Source organism: Gopherus evgoodei, chromosome 22, assembly GCF_007399415.2.
Source record: "Gopherus evgoodei ecotype Sinaloan lineage chromosome 22, rGopEvg1_v1.p, whole genome shotgun sequence".
Lineage (NCBI taxonomy): Eukaryota > Metazoa > Chordata > Testudines > Testudinidae > Gopherus > Gopherus evgoodei.
In genome coordinates, this window is record NC_044343.1 from 2,797,899 (window position 1) to 2,817,859 (window position 19,961).

The window sequence follows — 19,961 nt, forward strand, 5'->3', positions numbered from 1 at the left end:
TGATCCACAGGAAGAAGCCAGACCATAGAAAGACCCAAACTTGGAATCTGTCTGCTTCAACAGCCAGTCATCAAATACCATATTCCTAGAATCAAGAATATGAGAGAGAGAGAAAACTGGCAATGCATTTTGTCATACTAGAGACATACTGTATTCAAAATATGTTATGGAACAACAGAACAAAAACAATCCCACCTGCTGAAAATAAAGTGCTCAGACAACCCCCCAGATGCATAATACAGTTGTAAATCTGAAGGCCATTCCCATTTGGAGTGGTAGGATAAACTAGTAAATTGTTAGAAAGTGCCACCTCTCAGACAGAGAAGTCTTTCTGCATATCCCTAGTAACCTTAACATGGTGGTTGCACATGAGTCAGAGCCGGACAAGCAAAGATCAGTTTCTACTTTCATCTCTCCAAACTCCTGCAGTATGCTCATTTTCTTTCACAAGAGGCGTGCCTCACCTGGATTTTAAAAGAAATACTGTGGTAGAGGTTTGAATCTGGGGGCAGGATCTTCATTCTTCCAAAGCCAAACAGAAACCCTAACATGATACATGCTGCTGAAAGTGATTCAACAGTGCCTCACTTTGTCCTGAACCATTAAGGTGATGAGCTTTCAGTCAACAGATCACCTCCCACAAAAACATCCCAGTCTAGATGCAAGATGAACTGGAGCCTTTCAGAGGCTACACAAGAAATCCTTATTGGCCCTGTCATAACATAAATGCCCATCCAGGGCAAAGCCAGATAAATCCAAGGTCCTGGAATAAACTGGTAATAGTCTGAACATTGATTTAGCCATCACAGCCCTTCTTTTGTAGTCCTGAATCACAACTATAATCTGGTCAGAACCCCTAACATACCAAACAAACCTCAGAGTCAGTTAAGTCATTCACTGAGCTCCGTTTCAGTTTGATTTAGGAAAGAGGAGGATTCTTACCTGGAGTCTTTCAGGGACCACACCAAAGGTTAAGTAATGGAAACAAGTTAGAGAGCTCAGCATCACAGCCAATTTGGAATTCCAGTAATAACTTGGCCCACCTGAATCTACCTGACAGCCTTAAGATGTGGCACAATACAGTTTCAAAGGTTCTTCATTAGGAATTGTAAACATACAGATAAAAACCATCCCACAAGCACGATTTGCCTCTGTGTGTGTAGATCCTGGGCAAGTTATTTGGGGGAAGGTCTCTTCCTTCCATACTTAATAGTGCACCCTAGTCTTTACCTCTCTAGAGGGAGGCAGATTCATGTTGTATGCTACAACCGAGGCATATTTTTCTATGTATTTAAAGAGATCTCAGGCTGCTTTTTGTTAGTTATGATAGAATAAACTCAGTGTGGAATTCTAGTTAGCAATAATATGGGCCATCTTGAGATTCTTAGGTACAGGAGTCTTCATACCTAGTCTCCCATCAACCCAGTTGCTGCTTCCTGTGCTACAGGGAAGCTATTTCAGTTTTGGATGCTGTCCAAGTCTTTTCCTTTGTGGTCTTAGAGATGGTGTCCTAGAGACTGAGTGATTTGCACAAGTCCATTTTTCTGTGATAGGACTCTGCATCCTCTAGGTTGTCTACACAGGACTGGAACACACCTCCATAATCATTAAGTCCAATCCTCAGCTATCACAGGCAACCTGTCATATCCCATTCATAAATTTATCAAGCTCCATTTGATAGCTAGTTAGTGTGCCCCCCACTACTCCCATTGGAAACCTGTTCCAGAACATCACTTCTCTGATGATTAGAAGCTCTCTTCTAATTTACAGCCTAAGTTTATTCATGGTCACTATAGCCATTTATTCTTGTGCCATCATTGTCCCTTAGCAAGATCTCTTTTCCCTCCTAGGTGTTTAAGAGTGTGTCGAATGAGGGGGTTAGAAAGAGAGCAATCCTATTCCCTCGGACATCGTTTTGCTAGAGTAAACAAACTTAGCTAGGCAATTTTAGTCTCCTCTTTCTATCCAGAGTCATCAGTTCTGTGTTGGGGGAATTGTACTTTGCAGCACATGTACAGATAGAACATTATGTGAACCAGCAGTCTTTTGGACCTCAGCCTCCAAGCATCTAATACCACACCAACCTGTGGCATAATAAAACCTATTAAATCCTGCCAAAGCCCTGAGTGTCCCCAGCAAACTATACACTAGCTTCCAAGTAACTTCCAGCTTTAGGAGCAGCTGGAGTCCTATCCCCCTCAATCCACGGTGAAGTATCAGAGTAATACTACTACTGGTTCCTTGACCTCTGCTGAGACCTACAACCAAAAGGAGTCTCTCCCATCTCACCTGGAAAGAAACTTGCTGCCTCCATGACCATCCTAGCCCTTTCTTGCTTTTCTACCCAGGGACCTTCCACACCCCACTCCTCAACACCAGAGGCTGGGAGAATAAGGAAAACCCTAGGGCAGTGGTGGATTTAGAGTTAGTGGGGCCCTGTGAACAACTTCATTTTTTGGGGGGGCCCCTCGCCAGACCCAGCCAAGAAAAAGAACACTCTCTTATCTTCCCCCTGTTTTTCATTCTTTTTTTCCCCTTCATCCTCCTCCTATATAAGTAGTGGGAAGTAAATGAAAAAAAGTGAGGTACCTTGATTGGAGCAAGGGGGTGGGGTGCAGGAGAAGGTGTGGGCTTTGGGAGGAAGTTTGAGTGCTGGATGCAGTCTCTGTGCTGGGGCAGGGGGTTGGAGTATGGGAGGAAGGGTGAGGGCTCTGGGCTGGGGATTGGAGTGTGGGAGGAGGGTGTTGCATCTCCCAAAGCAACTGGCACTGCCCCCTGACCGGCAGCAGCTCCTAGGCCGAGGTCAGGGGGTTTCCATGCATCCCTGCCTGCAGGAGATGTCCCCACAGCTCCCATTGGCCAGGAACTGTGGCCAATGGGAGCTGCGGAGTTGGCATTTGGGGCTGTGTGTGGAGACACCCCCACTCCCAGGGGCCACAGGGACATGCCAGCCACATCCAGGAGCAAAACTGCATGGAGAGAGGGAGGGAGGGAGGCAGCACAAGCAGGGAGCTGCCTTATGCCCTGCTGCTGGCACATCTCTGCATGCCCCTTGGGGGGAAGGGATAGTGGGTCTCTGTGCACAGTGTGTGGAGCCACCTCCCCCGCCCAGAGGCATGCCAGCAGCTGGCCACTTCTGGGAGTGGCATGGGGCCACCGGCTATGACATCCAGGCAGCCTGCCTGCATGCTGCTGCTGCATCATCAGCCAGGACTCAGGAAGGTTGTCAGATATTTGTCCTGCATTTTGAGGGCCTCATGCCGCATATGATCTGTTTCATGGTAAATCCACTCCTGCCCTGGAGTATCACCTACTTGCCTCAGGGCTGTTGGCTATAGGCTAAGAAAGGAGGAAAGAAGGTAGAGCTCAGCTCTTGCTGGCCAAACATTAAGCTCCACCAGAGTGAAGCACTGGGAAGTTTTTGGCACAGGTGGTGGAAGCTTAGGAAGGCTACAGTGGCCAGACCATGGAGTCAAACACAGGAATAGATGGCCCAATAGATTGTAGCTGGAATCTCACATCATGACAGTAAATTGGTGGGGCCTAAAAAGTCACGTGGTGGCTGGGGTTCTTTGCGGAGGGCGGAGTAGACCATACTGCCTCGAAAGGAGATGAAGTAGCAGTGAACCTCTGCACACTCGACCCTGGGCAGCGCCACTACCGCTCAAGATTTAGGAGTAAGCCCCGGGCTGCTGTCGCACTGGAAAGAGAAATGGAGCAGCTGTAACCCCCCCCGGTTACTAGACTAGTAACCAGAACGGATGCCGGCAGCCGCTCCCCTGTAATACTCACCCCCCCAACACGTGGAGCCAGGGCCAGCCGGCTAGTAGCATTATTGAATCCGCTGCCAGCAGCACCCTCCTCTTCCTCTTGGCTGCTTATCCACGTGGCCCAGAGGCGTACGTAGCAGAAGAGATCGTTCCCCTGCTGCAAGCAGCAACTCCTTAAAACCCATCTCGATCCCTGCCTTGGCGTCTCCCAACCCCCCAGCCAATCCCTGTTCTTGTGCCATGTGCATTGACCCCTTCTACCAATGGTGCCCCAGGTCACAGACCTGGCCCACCATTGCCCGGAAACTCGACCCTCTCCACCCCCAGCTGCTCCATATGTCCCGGCACCCAGCAAGAGCCTCCAGCTGCAAGGCTGGAGCTAATTAAGAGCTCCCTTGTGTTTGGGGGGTGGCTAGTAATGGGCTAAAGTGCGCTGGCCTCGGCGCGCATGCTCTGTGGAGTGACGCCGCGACTCCATGTGTAAGAAGCGCATTATTTGGCAAGGGGAGCAGCAGCGGAGAGGGTTAGAGAGGGATCCCCGGCTGCACAAAAAGCTCGGGGTGCTAATTATGTAAACCTGGAAAAGGGTCTATATCGTGCGGATCTGTGGGGAGCTACGTGGTAGTGCTTCTGACTGTAAGTTCACTGATTCAAAGTTCTTATGGGGGTTATTTTGGGGGCAGGAGGGAATAGAAGTTATTTGTAAAAGGAAATTGGCATGGATGCCCCTCCTTTTGCTTTTAGGGAACTGGAGAGAGCGTTCCCCAAATATAAAGGTGCTAAAGCCAGCCGTCGTTAACCTGAGGAAAGTGCAAAGTCTTGTCCGGCTGTTAGAATTTAGCTGTCTTTCTGCCTTGGATTTTTTTTAATTTATACTTTTGGAAAGGAAATAGTTTTGTACCTTTACTTGTGGGGGCCATGAAAGAGAAACCAGGGAGTTGCAATTCTAGGGTGCCTGAAAAGTTTCTACTGTATGATTCGCTCCAAAATTCCAGGCAGGAAGAGAGTCTTAAAATGCGGTTAATTTGGGTGCAAATCATGTTTTTTGGGGGCTTTTTAAAGAGCCTTTAAAGCATTTGTTTCGGAAAGTTATTACAAGCTTTCAACCCTGCCTCCTTCCTCCTCCTCCTCCTCCTCTTCCACCATCACACGCTCACACACTCCCTCCCGGCTTGGAAAGAGCCTGTAGTGGAGTTGGATGCAGGGGGAAGCCCATTGCCTTGAACGGCGCGATTTTAAAATGGTCCGACTCAGATCTGCCTCTTCTGTTGGAGGGTGGGTAGCATATTTTGCGTGGGGGTGGTGTGCTGGAGGGAGTGGGGGGTGTAGTTAGAGAAGTGGGGTGCGTTTCAGTTTGAAGTCTTTTGGGGGGTTAGTAGCAGGGGGGCTGTTTTGTCTCTCCTTCTATCTTGAGAGAAGTGTAGCATACGTTGCTTAGGGGGTGGGGAGTGGTCTTCAGGGTGGGGAAGGTGTGCTGAGGGGGAGGCGAGTGGACATATTTGTGTGTCTTGGTTGAGCCCCAGTCGTGGCACTTAACCCGGCTGGCAGCCAGACTGAATCTCATGTCAGAATAAGAGTCCCCCCTCTTTTTTTTTTTCCTCCCCTCCCCTTGCCTTGTTTCACTCGACTGTCCTTCCTGCTGCTAAAGGTGTAGCCGGCAAAAGGGTGGCAAGGCTTATGCCTGCAGTTTAGACATTGGTGCCAAAGGTCCCCCTTCCTGGCTATAAACCCTCCCCCTTGGGGTGGGTTTTTCCGTTTAATTTGCTGATCAAGGCGATCTCTATTGATTTTTCTGCCTATGATGGATCAGCAATGACTAGACAGATCTACGGCTGCTGCTTTTTTTTAATTTAAATAGGCTTATTGCCTAGATGTCTGTATTGGTCATTTCATTATGTAAAGGATTAGTGAATGTGTGGGGGATCCTTAAACAGTAAATTTTAAAAGGGATTTTCCCCTGAACCCTCCTTATTTATAACTGCTCTAAATTTTATTAATTATGGAAAGGTTTGCTGTGGAGGATGGGGAGTATTTGGAAGGCTAGTACTAATGTTTGACTTTGAAGATGTAACATAAGTTCTTCTGAGGCATTATCATCCCTGTTTTATATGTGGAGAAACTGAGGCATAGAGACTAAGTCATTTGCCCAGAACCACTGAAGTAGTCTCTGTTGTGTGTCCCCTGGTACTGTTCATTAGGCTGTTATCTTTTTATGTCTTTTTCTCCCCCTTTAATCAGATCAGACATAGATCCATATATGAATGCGAAGTCTGTGGCCTTTAGACTCTCATACGAGAGTCAAGTGAGTCACTTAAGTTTTACTTTCTCTTGTGTTTTTCCCAGCTACCCCACTGCCCTTTCCATTCTTATATTCCATACAGTAGACTCCCATTTCCTAAGTCAGAGGTTCTCAGACTGGTCCATAGATCAAGATTAAATGTGCACATGGTGCTAGTTCTTGTTTCCAGCTGCTTCTACAGGTGTTTAGGCTCTTGGATGCAAAGGACAGTGAGGCCTGTAAACGCAAGTGGAAGTGAGACAGCAGCTTTGCTGCCTCTACTGGAGACCACTGCTGCACAGGAAGAGAGGAAGTGAGCTACCCTTGGGGACAAGAGAGACACCAATGAGATTGGAGTTACCAGCCATCAGTAGAAGAGAGTGAAGTGTCTGGGGGAGAAGAGGATTCCATGCACATGCTTCCCTGCCATTTGGAAAGAGGAGGGGCAGGAAACTGGGAAGCATATGCAGTCAGAAAAAAGGACCAGGTGGCAGAGAAGCACATGCAGGGGAGGGAGAAAAAGAAGAACATAACAGATGGGAAAGGAGAGAACCCGCCACCCCCAAGTTAGTATATTAAAGGCAGATGAAAAACACTAAATACTTCTAGAATATTGCTTTTACATGTAAGCAAATGCTGTAGTTGGCACAGGGGTGTTGTGTCACCATGAATGAACAGTCCATGAGACCAACTCTTTATTAAGAAATGGTACGTAATATAAATGTGGGAGTCTCTGCTGTAGTTTTTGTGGAAGTGGTGCCACAGTGACACCTTCTGGCATGAAAGGCAGAGAAAATACAGACAAGCCAAGTTGCAGTACAATACACACTATCCTGGGACTAACACGGCTACAACACCACTGCATGCATGTTACAGTATGAGCAGTGAGTGTATTAAGTGTTATCAGTGTGACAGCTTGGTGGAGGGGAAAAATTGCTCACGCTTGCTATCTTCTCTCCAGCATAAGACTCAAATGTTTAGTTATCACAAGTTATGATATATATGGCTACAGGGAACTAAATATACCTGAATGATATTTTATAATGTTGCTATTTAGTACTTGTATACCACTCTTCATGTGTAAATCTCAAAGCACTTCACAAACATTTGCAGATCAAGAAACCTTGAAATTAAGTGACTTGCCAGGATCACACAAGAAGTCAGTGGCAGGGGCAGGACTAGAACCCAGCTCTTCTGATTTCCAGTCTTGTATTTTGGTCTTTGGACTACAGGCTGTACTATGAATTATGTATTGAGAACTGAGAAGACTGGATGTCTTAGCATATGATAGTCAACTTGTGATGCTCAAGTCACATGAGACTCTTTGTGGCTGGTAGCTATCAGGTGGCCTAGGATGGGAAGAGATGGGGAAAACCCTCTCCCTCCTAGCATTTGAGAATGGAGAGTAAGAAAAGAACTTTGCAACACAAGCCTATGTTATGATGTTACATCAACGTGTAATGATACTGTGTTATTTGCTAAACATCACAATTAAGTTTGCAGATGATACCAAACTGGGAGGGATTGCAACTGATTTGGAGGATAGAGTCATAATTCAAAATGATCTGGACAAATTGAGAAATGGTCTGAGGTAAACAGGATGAAGCTTAACAAAGACAAATGCAAAGTGCTCCACTTAGGAAGGAACAATCAGCTTCACACATAGTCTCTTCCCATTCAGTATCTAGGAAGGAGTACTGCAGAAAGGGATCTAGGGGTTATAGTGGACCACAAGCTAAATATGAGTCAAAAGTGTGATGCTGTTGCAAAAAAAAGCAAACGTGATTCTGGAGTGCATTAACAAGTGTGTTGTGAGCAAGACACACGAAGTCATTCTTCTGCTCTACTCTGCACTGGTTAGGCCTCAACTGGAGTACTGTGTCCAGTTCTGGGCACTGCATTTCAAGAAAGATGTGAAGAAATTGGAGGGGGTCCAGAGAAGAGCAGCAAGGATGATTAAAGGTCTTGAGAACATGACCTATGAAGGAAGGCTGAAAGAATTGGGTTTGTTTAGCTTGGAAAAGAGAAGACTGAGAGGGGACATGATAGCAGTTTTCAGGTATCTAAAAGGGTGTCATAAGGAGGAGGGAGAAAACTTGTTCATCTTAGCCTCGAAGAATAGAACAAGAAGCAATGGGCTTTAACTGAAGCAAGGGAGGTTTACATTGGACATTAGGAAAAAGTTTAACTGTCAGGGTGGTTAAACATTGGACTAAATTGCCTAGGGAGGTTATAGAATCTCCATCTCTGGAGATATTTAAGAGTAGAGTAGATTAGATAAATGTCTATCCAGGATGGTCTCGACAGTATTTGGTCCTTCCATGGGGGCAGGGGACTGGACTAGACCTCTCGAGGTCCCTTCCAGTCCTAGAATCTATGAATCAGTGCAGCTATTTTGTGGCTCTCTTTGACATCCTTTAGTGATCTGCAGGTGTTCTCTGGTGATTACCACTGATCTAATTTTGGCATCTCCTCAAAGTAGTTGGTTCAAATCCAGCTAACACTGGTAATAGTTGAATACGGTTATCATCTAATGGCCCTGAGTCCTATATGAACTGAGCTGATAGCCGAAGATCACTTCTCAGTGGACAACCATATACGTAACAACTGGCACATTTGCTGACTTCATCATATAGACTGGGGTTCTCAAACTTTATTGTACTGTATCTCCCTTCTGACAACCGAAATTACTACATGACCCTGGCGGGGGTGGTCTTGGGCTTTGGCCCCAGGCGGCAGGGCTTGGGCTTCGGGCTTGGGCTTCAGCCCTGGGCCCCAGCAAGTCTAAGTCTAAGCACTGGTGATCCCATAAAAATGGGGTTGGGACTCACTTTGGGGTCCTGACCCGCAGTTTTAGAACCTCTGATATAGACTAAATTGAGTGGATGTGATAGTTGAGCTGCTTTTCATCTGGAGTCTTTTTAAAGTGTGATTAGATAGTTTACAATATATGCTTTTAATTCAGCTGAATATTTATAGTGGTCCCTTCAGAATCTCTGAATCCCCCAGTTCATCCCTTCCTTCATGGCCTGTGGGTGCCGGGGGGCGGGGGGGAGGAGAGGGGGGGAAAGACAGGGTTGCCTACATTGCAACATGCTCATTAACACTTGCAGCTCTACTACATTAAGATCAAATTTCATGCTCCAGGCCTTTAGCCAGTCACCTACAGGGGTGAGGAAGGACGCCTCCCTAGACACAAGTGATCAGATGTATTCTGGTGGTTATGGGCCAGTGCTCTGACATGGCATAGAGCAGGGGTAGGCAACCTATGGCACGCGTGCCAAAGGTGGCACGTGAGCTGATTTTCAGTGGCACTCGCACTACCCAGGTCCTGGCCACTGGTCTGGGCGGCTCTGCATTTTAATTTAATTTTAAATGGAGCTTCTTAAATATTTTAAAACCCTTATTTACTTTACATACAACAATAATATAGTTATATATTATAGACTTTTTTAACAGACACCTTCTAAAAATGTTAAAATGTATTACTGGCACGCGAAACCTTAAATTAGAGTGAATAAATGAAGACTCGGCACACCACTTCGGAAAGGTTGCCGACCCTTGAGATAGAGGATTCTCTTTCTTAAATACCAGGCTGTTGTGTCTTGCTCATATGATCAGGTCATAATGATCCCCAGATTTGGGGTTAGGAAGGAATTTTCTCCTAGGTCAGATTGTCAGAGACCTTGGTATTTTTGTTCATTTTTTTTTTTCTTTTTCCTTCTCCCCTCCCCCCCCCCCCAGCAGGCGATCCATGCCCTGTCTCACCGAATCAGTTCCCTGCCATTTCAGGGGCCTCAGGCTTTGGTGATACCTAGATCTCCTCTGTTCTCTGCCTGTGGCACACAGTAGCTTAGAAATTTAATGGCTGGTGATATTTACAGGTGGTAAGACTAGATGATCTAATAGTTTTATGGAGTTTAAGGCCAGAATGGACCATCTCCCAAGGTGGACCCTCTAAGCTAGAATTCATATAAATGGGCACGGCAGTATGGGGGCTTTCAGTGCACTAATTGTGCTATACCTGTTTTGTGGATACGTTAAGAACTTGTGTCCGTTCAGAGTACCTTTCAGCAGTGCTGAAAGCACCTTTGAAGAAAATAAAATGAAGCAGAAAATTGTAAGTGGAACTTGTTTAATTGTGAAAATTTAAAATACTACTAATGTGATGAGCCCAAATTTGAGAACTTAGTTGTTTAAATTATGGCACATTGTGCCTTCTGAAATGGTGTCTATGTTGTGAAGTCCCCAAGGCAGTTGCTAAGCAACTGGAAGAGTCCTCAGTGACTCCCTCTTGAGAAATTTAGAAGTCAGGCTGAGACAACAGGGTGGCTGTGTCGAACACAGTTTAATTTTACTTCATGGGTAGGTCAGTGTCAGTTTTTGTGTGTGTTTAACTTGCCATTGGAAAACATCACCGCTCCCTATGTGTAGATCCAGTGGAGAACATTATGGTAGTTTTATATCTTGTTTTGTGGTGCAGAAAACACTTTTACGGATACTGAATCTGTTTACTTGGGGCATATTATTGAATAATTTTTATTTCACTTATGCATGTTAAGAGACTTGTTCATGAGCACATTTTGTCTAATTTAGAAATCAAAATAACTAAAAACTTTATATTTATAAATGAGATCCTATCCCAGGTGTTGGATACTTTTTTCATGCTTATGTAACACATCCATCTGAGAAACAATATGCTTACTTTTCTAATATTGCACAATATGTTGTAGCTGGGGCTTTTATAACTGTTTTTGTGAGTAGGATTACAAATTCTCTAGAGTATTTATATGGCATACTAGATACTCATCCCTGTAAATCTTTTCTATAGAGATACCTTCGAATGCAGGCTTTATATAAACACTTTTTTTGTTATGGGATTTATATAAAGTAAGACAAAAGATTTTGACTGCGTATAGTATCTTTCAAACAAGGATCTCAATGTGCTTTTATTAGGTAATATTAAAAGTTGAATAAATGGTGATTGTGAAACTGTTTGGTGGCAGGGGCTCTTGGGGGCAGGGTCCGTATTGGGGTGAGAGTTGATCATCAATTAAAAAAATAATCAGTGATAGAGACAAGCATATTGGGTACTTGTGAATTCTTGGTGTGATGAAACTAATATTTATAAAGAGGTCCAAACATTTTCTCTCTATTCACAAAGCCAAAATTAGCACTGTTGCTCCTACCTTTGTGAAAAGAGTAGATTTGCTTTTAGACTTGGGGTTGGGATTCCACCAACCCTTGGTTTTTATATAATGCCTTTCATATTTAAGGTATCAGTATTTTGTGAGACCAGTGTGGAAAGCATAATATAGTAGCTCCCTCACAGTATTAGATATTAGAAAGTCGAGTGAAGAAATGTTGCCCTCATCCCCTTCGAATCAGCACCCTGTTGTCTTTAACTTACATCTGGATGCTGTTGGAAATAGACAATCTGCCTTTTAAACAAGACATTACCTGGAGTCTAACAGTGACGCAGTTCACTGTCCCCCAATAATGTTGCACCTCTTCACCAACATTGAAAATGAGTGCATGTTGTCGTTAGAGACTTGATCCTGTAACCTTCCTGATACAAAAGCACAGTTAACTTTTTGCCCTAGTATAGTGTTAAATATTTGAGACTACATTCTGTTGATGTGCATCTGTAACTGTCTTAATTTTAACAGGAGTTATTGTACAAACAAATACCAAGGAAAACATAACTGGTACACCAGATAATACATGGTGATTTGAATGTATTCTCAGTGAAATACAAGGTTTTTTTGTTCCACCATCCCATACCTACTATATAATAAATAAAATGCTGTGTTAAGAATTTTACTTAGTTTCAAAGTCAAGCACTTGAAAGCTGGGAAATGACAGAGTTTTAGGTTGTGTGTACAACCTTAATTCTGCTCCATTATGGAAATGTGTTGTGATACAGTCTTTAATTACAAGATCTCATACAAGTTTTTTCCACAGGACCCCAGCCTCATTCAGTGTGTAGGGTGAACCGTGCTCAGGGAATGAGGTAGCTATTCAGTATTTTTATCCTCATCATTCAGTTGGCGGTCTCTTCTTATTTACTGCATGCCATCCAGCACCTGCAATGAATACATAATTATTCATTTTGTCATGGTCTTTTCTAGGGCACTTATTGCTACAATATCTGAATGCCTCATAAAAATTAGTATTAACCGTATGAGTTAAGAGTATTATCCCCAATTTCCTGATGGGGAAACTGAGAGAGATGGCCTGAGGCCACTTAGTGACTCAGTAGCAGGGCCAGGATTAGAATTTAGGAACTCATGACTCCTATCCCTGTGCTTGTTCCGCTAGACCATGCTACCTTATTACCTGAGGTGCTATGCCTCTCAGCTCCCACTGACTTTAGTTGCAGTTGTCCGAACTCTACACTTCTGCATATCATGTCCAGGTGTCTCAAGTGGAATAAAGGAAAAAAGTAAAAACAAATGTTATGTGCAACCATAAAAACAGTCGTTCCCTCCTCCTCCCCCTGATCATACATCTTCAGTAGGGTTTGAACACCAAACCTTCTGCAATGCAGGACAAACTAGCTGACGGTGAAAGATGGCTGTTATCTGGTGTGTATAATGATCCATATGTAGGGTACAGGGGGTAATTGGAGGTGGGGAGCACAGCAGGGCTGCCCAGAGGATTCAGGGGGCCTGGGGTCTTCGGCAGCAGGTCCCAGATTGGAAGGAACCCCCACCCCCCTTTGCGAGTCTTTCCGCTCGAGGACCTGCCGCCGAATTGCTGTGGAAGATGTTCCAGGGGCCCAGGCCCTGTGAGAGTTTTCTGGGGCCCCCGGAGCGAGTGAAGGACCCTGCTCCAGGGGTCCTGAAAAACTCTTGTGGGGGCCCCTGCGGGGCCTGGAGCAAATTGTCCCACATGCTTCCCCCTCTGGGTGGCCCTGGAGCACAGCCTGTATTTTCTCTCACCCTCTCCAACCTCCTCTGAAGAGGTGTGAGGAACTCCTTCCTCATGTCATGTCTTCTGGGGGCAGGAGGGAGAAATGGACCAGGGGGAGGAGCAAATGGGAACATGGCCTGTCCCTTTCTCTGCTTCCTTCACCCTCAGGAGAAGCTTTCTGCTTACCTGGTTCCCAGTGCAGTTTGTTTGCTGCTGCCCCTGCTTTGGTGGCCATATGGGCCCAGTCTTAGATTAGAATGTTAAAATGCGGTTATTTTGGCATTCTGCCAAACTTGTTTTTTTTTCTGTCATCTCAAACAACAAAAAGGAAATGGTGACATTCAGAAGTTTATTTCTTGACTAAACCTGAATGGAATAGCATGGGATAAAGAAAATGCTTTTCTTTGGTGCTTGGGCTTTTACTCTACCAAGTGTTCTTCGGCTCTGCTGCAAACAATGAAGTGTTAAACCAGAGGTGGGCAGCTACAGCCAACCGTGGGATCCTCCTGCCCAGCCCCTGAGCTCCTGGCCTGGGAGGTTAGCCTCCGGCCCCTCCCTGCTGGTCTCCCTCCTCCACAGCCACTCCACGCCACTGGTGCAATGCTCTGGGTGGCCAGGCAGTGCAGCTGCAGAGCTCGGCCTGACTGCTGCGCTATGGTGTGGCTGGCTCCAGCCAGGCGGCACGGCTGTAACACCGCCAGCCACCGGTGCTCCAGGCAGTGCAGTAAGGGGGCGGGGAGGCTGGATAGAGGGCAGGGGATTTTGGAATGTGGATGGGGGTTGGGGCGGTCAGAGGGCAGGGAGCAGGGCTGTTGAATGGCTGCAGGAATCCCCGGGGCAGTCAGGAAGGGAGTGGTGGATGGGGTAACAGGGGCAGTCGGGTGGGTATGGTGGGGGTGGACAGTGAGTGGGGGGGATAGGGCAGGGATCCCAGGGGGGCCATCAGGGAATGGGGAGGAGGTGGATGGGGCAGGGGGTGGGCGGGCCATGCCTTGCTGTTTTTGGGAGGCACAGCCTCCCCTACCTGGCCCTCCATACAATTTCCAAAACCTGATGCAGCCCTCAGGCCAAAAAGTTTGCCTGCCCCTGTGTTAAGCCATCCTCCTCTCTTCTCCCCAAAGGCTGTGGAATTTTTCTCTAATGGAGAGTGTTAGACAACCTGAATGTAGGCCTTGGTACTTGCTTCTCCCAGATAATGAAGAAACTGCAATCCTAGAGAATGTCAAAAATGAAGGATAATCATGAAAACTGGCTGGTTTATGCATTAGCTTAGAACAGGACTGTTAACTTGGAAATTTGGGTTCTCTTGCTGGCTTTACTGCTGACTTGCTATATAAGCTTTAGACAAGCTGCTTAAACCTTTCCATGCCTTGGTTAACTTGTCTGTAAAATGGGGATGATGATACCTACTTATCTCTGTAAAATACTTTGGGTGTTACAAATGACAGCATAGAAGTGCAAAGTACTGTTTGGAACAAAAATTCCATCTAGTACTAATTTTTTTTCTTTTTTAAATAATTGATTTATAAAAGTGTGGGTAACTAATCTTTGTCATGCCAACATGCATACACTTCCTGTGATCCACTAGATCAGGGGTCGGCAACCTTTCCAAAGTGGTGTGCCGAGTCTTCATTTATTCACTCTAATTTAAGGTTTCGTGTGCCATAAAATACATTTTAACAATTTTCGAAGGTCTTTCTATAAGTCTATAATTTATAACTGAACTATTGTTGTTTGTAAAGTAAATAAATGTTTAAATGTTTAAGAAACTTAATTTAAAATTAAATTAAAATGCAGAGCCCCCTGTACCAGTGGCCAGTACCCAGGCAGTGTGAGTGCCACTGAAAATGAGGTCACATGCCGCCTTTGGCATGCGTGCCATAGGTTGCCTACCCCTACACTAGATAATTATTTTTCTAGGAATCATTACTAATATAGTTTGTTTCCTGTTTACAGATTTTAATGAATTTATCTCAAGCTGACAAGTTCATTTCTAGTTTTAGGAAATGCGAATTTTTGGAGGACCTAGAGGAGAAAGGCATAACAAAAAACTGGAAGTTTTAAAGCCTGACAAACTCAAATTAGAAACAAGATGCATGTTTTTAGCAGGGAGCGTGATTAACAATTAGAACAGACTACCAAAGAAAGTGGTCCATGCACCATGTCTTGTATCCAGTCTTGATTTGAAAGCTCTTTCTAGAATATATCCTTTTAATCATACATAAGTTTTAGTGCTCGGTACTGGGGTAACTGAAATTCTGTGGCCCGTGTAGGTCAGACTAGATGATTTAGTGGTTTCTTTTGGCCTCAAAATCTATGAATCTGTGTGTGTTGCTGTTAGTTTTTTTTCTTTTCTTCCCTCTGTTGCTATTACTACAAAAGAAGTAATCTATCCAGAAATCTGTTTCATTATTTAAAAAGTCTTGCTGATTGGTTAGACAGTCTTGTCTGTTCCCTTATTTAAAGACAACAGAATTAACATTTTCCATCATTGCAGGTCTACAGGCTTAAAGTAGTGTGTGTTCAGTCATAATTGTCTACAAACCTATAGAGGGACAGAAAAGAGAAACTAGTCTGTTTTTGAACAAGAATTCCAGATACAGATGCACTAGTTGTCTGTCTTCCCCCCTTTGCAACTTTTCCTTGCACAGGCCCAGGTGAGACTTTGTCACTTTTTCTGGGTAGTGTTCAGAGAAGGTTGCTTCACTGCATTATCCTTTGAATTTTTTTCTTTTGAGGGGGAATGTATGTATCCTTCCAGCTGATGTGGTGCTTAAGCGCTTCATACTGAACTGAAGCTATGCTTTTTCTGTACTTGGAAGAGGATGATTTTATAGTAATGGTTAAATGGAGGCAACTAATGGATTACACATTGTTGATCTGGATATGGTCTACTGAGGGATCCGTTATTCCTTCCAGAATGAAAAACAGCAGTCTACAGACACCTGAGGTCTTGTGTCCTTGTTGATGCTCTGAGTCTCATCCCCTGACTTAGGGCTTGTCTATGTGGAAATGTGAACCAAAATAACTAATTCATTTTAAATTCACACCTAATTTTAGTTCTGCTTAGTCATTGTAGACAAGCCCTTGGAGATACTGCCTCATTATACAATTCTTGTGGCTGGGAGGGACACTGAAGCCCACCGGTTAACCAGAGGCATTCATGAAGGGAGTGCTCTGTTTGCATCACTCCATCTCTAACAGCTCAGATATGGGGTTGGAGTTGAGAATTAAATGAGGGCCTACAAACTGAGCTTTGTTTTTCTTCATGATTTGGGCTGAGCCCTATCTCTACGTGGACTTTTACCATGCAGATTATTTTTTTGTCTTAATTTTAGCCAGAAACACTGGAAATTCTTTTTTTTTTTTTTTTTCTTTTTAGAGGACCACCTTATTGAGTTTAAATACCTTTTTAACAAGTAAGGCTGTACAGTACTGTTTCCCTCTTTTTTTCTTCACCAGAGTGAAAACTGTCTAGCACCAATTAACTACAGAAATAAATCTAGAGTGTGCTGGAGGGAAGTCTAGAAATGTATATTCTAAACTAACTTTCCCAAGAAGAAAATCAATGATCTTAGTTTTTCATTCCCTAATAGAGCTAACTGTTGAGTAACTTTTGTAGAACCACTTGCCTCAGAAATTTGTGGGATCAGAGTACTTCAGAGTTTGTGTGTGTGTGTTTAGCACAGCACAAGATTAAAATGACAGCTATGATCACTGTTCTTATAGCCCTTCCAAACAAGGATATTTTAAATATGAGGGGATGTATTTGTGCACACAAATATTGTCTTTGACTAGAGATCAGTTATAGTGAATGCAGAGTAACTTTTCCTTCCCTCCCTGCTTCCAGTGAACCCTCTATTTTATTGTGGATAATTGAGAGGAGGAGTGAATTGTATTTTTTTTGCTTATGTAATTGGCTACATTGTAGCTTACCTGTGGAGGGAGGGAGGACTGCTTATGATGTCACCAACAGTATTGAAATTGCCTTTCAGACTTGGAGAAGGAGCCAAAAGACAGGTACAAATATTAATTCCTCAGTACTCACAATGCCTGTAGGAGTTAGCTTTCAGTAATAAATATAACCAGACATCACCCAATGAAATATTTTAATTTACTCTTGCTGACTTCAATCTCAATGTGATGTGAACCATCAATATTTTCATGAACACCATAGTTATGTGTGCATCAGAAAATGGAATGGATTGGTTACTGACAAAGGTCATCAGCACCTGCTTTTCCCTCAACCAATATTGACAGTGGGTAACCCATTAATGTAGATGGGACTAAACCACATCAGCACCATCACAGAATCCTGTTGAAAACAGTGCTGTCCCATCTGCACTAGCAGTTAAGTCACTTTCTATGCTGCTTCATCATCAGAAGTTCAATTTCCTTGTCTGGTATATGTTGTCAATACTGAGGACTTACAAAGTCTTTATGGAGACTAGAATATGATCTGCATCGTTTGGTCTCTTGCCAATGATTATTCACACAGCCTCAATATAAAAATGAGTAATTTCATCACTATACAGTCATGTTGCAAACTGACATGGATAAATCTATAGGTCATTGCAGAAAGTCACATGACTGACTGTCTTTAAGACACTTCCTAGAATTAGAGGAGGAAGTAAACCAAAAGCTTTCATGTTTTAATAGTTTCGCAGCAAATCATGTCTTGGACTGAACTGTGAACCACATAAATGTGTGTATGTATCAGATATATACGTATGTACATACACATGGGAACCACTTATAACATTAGTATAAAATATAACTCAGCAATTCTTATCTTTCATTTTCATCAGATAGTGAGTAAAAGATTATATATCTGGCTAAGGTGGGTACAGTATTAGGTTGGCACTCTGTGTAAAATTATATTTGACATGGACTTTCCATTTCACTTGTTCTTTTTTTCTGTTTTTTTTAAATAGCTGATTGATGTCCACTGAGATGAATATGCTATACCAATAGTAGGTCTTGGGTGACTTAGGCACATTTTGTTTATGCATTAGATTTCAAACAAGATCATGTTATCAGACATCAAAAATATTAATTATTGCATTATTCTATTTCTCCTTAGGACTCTGGCCTTAGATTTGATTGTGAGTGCTCATGGGAAGGAAGTCTTTTTCCCTCACCTGTCTTCCAAAAATTGTGATGAAAGCTCTACTTACCTGATAATCAGATTTAACTTCACAGCTGGTTAACAATGCAAGATGTCATCCTCATTACCCTCCCCACCAAAAAAAAACCCCAAAATCTAAATTCTCTATGTACGCATTCTCTTTAAATGCATGTATTTGAAAGTAGTTTACATTGGTAAATTGGTTTCAAATTATCTTGCTCTTCTGCTCTTGATTAGAAACCTGCACTAGATGAGTGGCACAGCCTCCTCTCAGGTCTCCCATGTATATTCTTCACTAGACACCAGCTGGGAGGAGGTGTATAAGATGTTCTGTGGGTGGCACCCTTTCCTTTTGGGCCACATCTGTTCTAGGGAAAAAGTGTAACTTTTAACACATTAGCTGCACGAATGTAACCTGAGGAAAACCCCAGGGGGAACTTAGTTTACATCAACCAACTAATGTGTTTAAAGTTATAGCTTTCCTTATTACCCTAGGATTTTAACATGTCTTCATTAGGAAAAAAAGGAAGCAATGCACATGAACAAGTCCTTGAAGACAAACAGTACCACAACTGGACTTCAGTGGCTTAAGAAGGTGGAATTCCTGAGGTTGCTTCCTTAACAAACACGTCTGGAAATGAAGGGCGTCAACAAGTGGATGACTTGTTTTTTCAGTATTTGAAAAAAACAATTTGTGTAATTAATAGTTCCAAAGCTGAGCAACTGCTAATCATCCATGTCAACATCAGCTGGAAACTGCTGTTCTCATTAAAACTTTAGTATCTGTAACTATGCATGAGACAAATTAAAATTTTGTTCTCATTTACAGGACAGGATGACCCTCAGTCCAAATAGTTTGTAACTAGTGAGACAGACAGAGTGGTCTATGCAAGGATACTCTTGGATATCTATTTGCTACAGTGAGATGTGCACTATAAACCTTTTACTTATTTCCTTTAGTGGAATAGGTAATAAGCAAGAAGTCTCTCTTCCTCACCCCACCCTCCCCAATTTGATTCTCCATAATATTCCAAAGATCTCCTTACAGAATGATACACTGTACCTTGCAAATGGTTTGGGAGACTTTAGTACAGTCTCTCAACTTCACAAGTCAGATATTTGGGATGAGAGAGAAAGTATATGGTGTACTCTGGAATGGTCTGGTCTATGCATGCATTTTATAACCTTAACGCAACTTGCAGGTAGAAAAGCTTCTGCAGGACTTTGTCAGAGTCTGAAAGAGGTAATGGTTTTTGCATGTTACATCTCTAAGTCAGCAAAGAGTACTATCTTCTGACTCTTGGGGTCATATGTTTTGCTGTAGCATAGGGAAGCTGAGTTCAGAGAAAAGAGGCGCAGTGGGTGATTGATTTTTTTTTCTTTACATATACTTTCAAAATAGTTTCTTCTTCAGTAGATATGGATAAGGCATTTGAAACTTCTCTCTGGCTCTGCACTGTCTCATGATAATTAATAAAAATTCTCTATAGATAGTTGTATCACAATTTTGGTCAACAAAAATATCATCACTAATTGGAGATGATGGCTTAGTAAGCGGGCCAAACAACAAGGTTCATGAAGCCCCTTCACCACATAGAGCCACATGTTTGAATCCCAGCAGTTGAAGTAGGTGTGCTAGTTGGTAGATGGAGTTAAACTACCTGGATCACTGCTCAAGGAGTTCTGGAAAGGGCACCTCTGATAGATGTTGAGATACTATGACAGTTCTGACCACATAACTAGACTAAAGATTCTTAAAAAAACAAGATTCTGTCTGTCTTGTATGTACATTAATGGTCTTCTAGGACTCTTCATCAGAGTATAGTTTTGCCCTAACCTCCTGATCACAGTACCTCTTTCCAAGAACATA

At 43.4% G+C, this 19,961-nt stretch overlaps 1 protein-coding gene across 5 annotated transcripts in view; it reads left to right on the forward strand.

Annotated features, from left to right (window-relative positions):
• The first annotated feature begins 4,254 nt into the window (after positions 1–4,254).
• Positions 4,255–19,961, forward strand: part of GATAD2A (GATA zinc finger domain containing 2A) — an 89,242-nt gene continuing 73,535 nt past the window's right edge. For 4 of the 5 annotated variants that reach the window (XM_030540211.1, XM_030540214.1, XM_030540213.1 and 1 more), the window contains exon 1: positions 4,255–4,406. The gene's annotated coding sequence lies outside the window, so the exon portion shown is untranslated. Of the gene's footprint in view, positions 4,407–4,920; positions 5,046–19,961 lie in introns of those variants that run through there. The other variant, XM_030540212.1, reaches the window with a different exon arrangement.